Genomic DNA, 5,000 nt, shown 5'->3' on the forward strand with positions numbered 1-5,000 from the left:
GGGCATCTGATGTTGCTAAACCTATGGCGTCTAGGTCGGCGCTAAAAATGACTAGTATACCTTCCATGACCTTCCATAACTCGTCCTTGGAAAAGGAAGAGGAGATGAACTACGATTTTTACGAACAGATTAAAAGTCTAGTTGAGTCGGATGACTCTTCAGATGACTTTACAGAGGATGATGAGGATGTGGAGGAGTCCTTCCTCGACATATCGGCTGAGGAACCCGTGTTGGGAAAGTTTCCCATTGACACCAAGGGAACTATCACGGTTGTACTGCCTAGTCTGGAGTATATATGCGTTATCTGTAAACAACACATGGGCAAAGCATCCGAACTTGTTGCACATTTTAACATCAAACACAGAGACATTCCTCTGGTGTTTAAGTGCGCTAAATGTGACAAAACCAACTCAAACCACCGATCGATTGCCTGTCATGCCCCCAAATGTGGGGGAATAAAGTTAACTGAGGAAAGCTTACCAATGGTCTGTGAATGTTGCCAGGCACGCTTTGCGACTCTAAGTGGCCTTTCGCAGCACAAGAGGCATGCTCACCCAGTCACCCGTAATGAGGAAAGGATTAAAGATGGTATAAAGGGTACCTCGCAGAGAGGGGTACACCGTAGCTGCTGGTCTTTGAAGGAAGTAGAACAGCTGGCCCTTCTAGAGTTGCAGTTTCAGGGGAAAAAGAATAACAATAAGATCATTGCTGAAGCGCTTGGGACTAAGACCAACAAGCAAGTCTCTGACAAGAGACGGGACCTAAGTAAAAAGACAGGGGCCCCCATGTCAGACAGCTTACATTTTTCTTCTAGGCCTCTTGAGACATTGTCTCCCCCACCAAATGTAACAACGGGGACTTCATCCATACTCGCTCAAGCAGCTGAGCGGCTTACGAATGAGAATTCTGGGACCCTGGAAAAGCCTGCAATGGAGGCAATAAAGGCTTGGCTTAACGGCGAGGGCCAACATGATGCCCTCGTAGAAACTGCCACAGCATTGATGCTTTGTCCGATGAGATTGGTGAAAAACAAAGGCAAACGTTCAAAACCCGAGAACGACATTGTTAAACCCAGGATATTACCCACACGATCTTGGATGAAGAAGAGAGCGGAAAAACGAGGAAGCTTCATGAAGCACCAGAAGCTCTTCTTTAAGAACCGCTCTCTTCTTGCGTCCTTAGTCCTGGATGGCACTGAACGTCATGAATGCCGAATCCCGAACGCAGATGTATATCGTTTTTACTGCGAAAAATGGGAGAAGGTGTTGCCATTCAATGGCCTGGGCCAATTTAAGTCATCAGGTGTTGCAAATAACGAATACTTTGAGCCCCTAATTTCGGTGGAGGAAGTTCAGACTGCCATACGGGCCATTAAACCAACGTCAGCAGCTGGGCCAGATGGCCTAACAAGGGCTGCAATCTGTGCTGCCGACCCCGAGGGTCGGACACTGACAGCCCTATTTAATGCATGGATGATTACAGGAATTATTCCCAAAGAGTTGAAAAAGAATAGGACGATTCTTATTCCTAAGGTTATGGATGATGAAAAGCTGAAAGAATTGGGGAACTGGAGACCAATAACGATTGGTTCAATGATTCTGAGATTATTTTCCAGAATAATGACTGCACGTCTTGCTCGTGCTTGTCCCTTAAACCCAAGGCAGCGTGGTTTTATAGCGGCATCTGGCTGCTCTGAAAATCTTAAGGTGCTACAGGACCTTATGAGACACGCTAAGAAATTGCACAGGCCGTTGGCTGTCATGTTCATCGACATAGCGAAAGCTTTTGACTCGGTTTCGCATGCTCATATTTTATGGGTGTTAAGGCACAAGAAAGTAGATGAACACGTGGTGGGCATCATCCAGAACGCCTACGATCGGTGTACGACCTCGTTCAAAAGCAATGGCGAGTCGACTCGAGAAATTAGCATACGTGTTGGTGTCAAACAGGGTGACCCCATGTCACCCCTGCTCTTCAATCTTGCCATGGACCCTTTGATATGCACCCTAGAGTCACACGGAGTTGGGTACTCCATTGATACCGACCACGTGACAGCTCTTGCGTTTGCTGATGATTTGGTGTTGGTGAGCGAATCTTGGGTTGGTATGGCCGCCAATCTAGCGATCTTGGAATCATTTTGTGGGCTATCGGGATTGGAGGTTCAGGCCAGAAAGTGCCAGGGCTTCATGATAAGCCCAACCAAAGATTCATATACGGTGAACAACTGCGACCCATGGACTATCAAAAATAAAGATGTCCATATGATCCAACCTGATGAATCAACGAAATACCTTGGTCTGAAAATTGGCCCTTGGACTGGCACTATACAGCCTGATCTACATTGTCAGCTAAAGACATGGATCTCGAAAATCGATGAGGCGCCTCTGAAGCCAACTCAGAAGGTTGAACTACTCAATGCCTATGCCCTACCCAGATTGTTATATCCTGCAGACCACTCGGACTGCAAGCAATCAACTCTCCGTGGGTTGGACCAAGAGATTAGAAAGGCGGTAAAAGGATGGCTCCACCTTCCCGCTTCAACTTGTGATGGACTGTTATATGCCAGAGCCCGAGACGGAGGCCTTGCCATCTTGAAACTGGAAAAAACAATCCCTTCGGTTCAAGTTAGAAGGCTGCAACGTATAGCAAACTCGTCCGATGCTATCACCCGTAATATTGTGTCCTCGCATGGTATGGAGGAAGAATACCGTAATTTGTGGGTACGAGCAGGGGGTGACAGTGATGCAATCCCAACATTCGTTCTCAGGGACTCGGTGTCAAAAGAACCTGTATATCCGAGACCCTGCGATTGGAGGGAGCATGAATTTCAGAGATGGTGCGAAAAGCCGGTTCAAGGAAGGGGCATTGTAAACTTTGCGCATGATAGAATCAGTAATGCTTGGTTGAGGCCATGGTGCGGCTTTAAACAATGCTTCTTTATCGCAGCACTACAACTAAGGGCAAATATTTACCCAACAAGAGAAAGCTTGAACAGAGGCAGAGATGGGGCCTTACGTTCCTGCAGGAAATGCTCTGCCAGACTCGAGTCCCTTTCGCACATTCTCGGTCAATGTCCTGCAGTACAGAAAGCAAGAATTGCGCGACACAACAAGATCAGTAACATTCTGGCAGACGAAGCGGCTAGATTGGGCTGGTCTGTATACAAAGAGCCACGGTTCATATCCGAGACGGGAGAGATGAGAAAGCCTGACCTCGTGTTTGCAAAAGATGAGGAGGCGGTTGTGATCGATGTCACCGTCCGTTTTGAGCTTTCAAAGAATACCTTGTCAGATGCTGCCTCGCACAAAGTTTCGTACTATACCCCTCTTGGTGATCAAGTCAAAGTGCTGACGAAGGCTAGCAAGGTCACATTCTTTGGATTCCCGGTTGGGGCAAGAGGAAAGTGGCCCCTTGAGAATAACGAGGTACTTACCTCCCTGGGCCTGACCAAACCCAGAACGACATCACTGGCCAAGATGATTTCCCGCAGAACGCTGCTTTTCTCTCTTGATATTCTGAGAATGTTCTGTGGAAATTATGCGGTCTATGAACAGTCATAGACAACCTCCGAAACAAATAATAGTTTTGTTTTAAGATGTCATTTGTTTTAGATTGATTTTGTTATTTTCGAAGGTGAAGTCGGTTTTTATTTCATTTTACTATTTTCCACAATTTAGATTGTTATTTTCCAAGACGAAGTCTTGGTTCTTTTTTTTATTGTTAGTTTTTTTTTTTTAACACGTCGTATTTGTTACTTTAGAGCTTAGAGGGGACTTTATTTTCGCCTTACTATTTTCTGCCTACAAAGAAGATTAAAAATAAGCTTTTTTCAAGATGGTTTTGTTATTTTCCAAGGTGAAGTCTTGGTATTCTTATTTTACTATTTTCCATAAAGAAGACCTTTCTTTTAGATTTTGTTATTTTCCAAGACGAAGACTTGGTATTTTTATTATATTGCTATTTTTTACACGAAGCTTATTCAAGAGCACTTATATAGATTAGACTTTGTTATTTTAATTCTTTATTTTTGCACTACATCAGTTCGAGAGAAGACTACAAACCAGCTTTATTTAAGATGTTTTAGATTAGATTTTGTTATTTTCCAAGGTGAAGTCTTGGTTTTTTATTTTACTATTTTCCACAAAGAAGACTTTTCTTTTAGATTTTGTTATTTTCCAAGACGAAGACTTGGTATTTTTTTATTGCTATTTTTTTACACGAAGCCTATTCAAGAGCACTTATATAGATTAGACTTTGTTATTTTAATTCTTTATTTTTGGACTACATCAGTTCGAGAGTCCTGTAACTTACTATTTTCTGCCTACAAAGAAGATTACAAATAAGCTATATTTAAGATGTTTTAGATTAGATTTTGTTATTTTCCAAGGTGAAGTCTTGGTTTTTTTTATTTTACTATTTTCCACAAAGAAGACTTCTTTTCTTTTAGATTTTGTTATTTTCCAAGACGAAGACTTGGTTTTTTTTATATTGCTATTTTTTTTTTTACACTGCTTTATTCAAGAGCGCTTATATAGATTAGACTTTGTTATTTTAATTCTTTATTTTTGGAATACATCAGTTTGAGAGTCCTGTAACGTACTATTTTCTGCCTACAAAGAAGACTACAGACAAGCTTTATTTAAGATGTTTTAGATTAGATTTTGTTATTTTCCAAGGTGAAGACTTGGTTTTTTTATTTTACTATTTTCCACAAAGAAGATTTTTCTTTTAGATTTTGTTATTTTCCAAGACGAAGACTTGGTATTTTTTTTTATTGCTAGTTTTTTTTATATGTTACTTCAGAGCATAGAGAGGACTTTATTTTTACCTTACTATTTTCTGCCTTCAAAGAAGATTAAAAATAAGCTTTATTCAACATTACTTATATAGATTAGACTTTGTTATTTTAATTCTTTATTTTTTGGAGTACATCAGTTCGAGAATCCGGTAACCTTACCGACTCTACTCCTTGTTGCCATTGATGCACGGCAGTAGGAATT

The 5,000-nt window shown here is 41.7% G+C and overlaps 1 pseudogene; it reads left to right on the forward strand.

Annotated features, from left to right (window-relative positions):
- LOC142908765 (28S ribosomal RNA) overlaps nt 1-5,000 on the forward strand; it is a 10,017-nt pseudogene that overhangs the window by 3,174 nt on the left and 1,843 nt on the right.

The sequence above is a fragment of the Petromyzon marinus genome, unplaced genomic scaffold (assembly GCF_048934315.1).
Source record: "Petromyzon marinus isolate PM22_M1 ecotype Great Lakes invasive population unplaced genomic scaffold, UKy_Petmar_22M1.pri1.0 PM_G_Scaffold_100, whole genome shotgun sequence".
In the NCBI taxonomy this organism is placed as follows: Eukaryota; Metazoa; Chordata; class Hyperoartia; order Petromyzontiformes; family Petromyzontidae; genus Petromyzon; species Petromyzon marinus.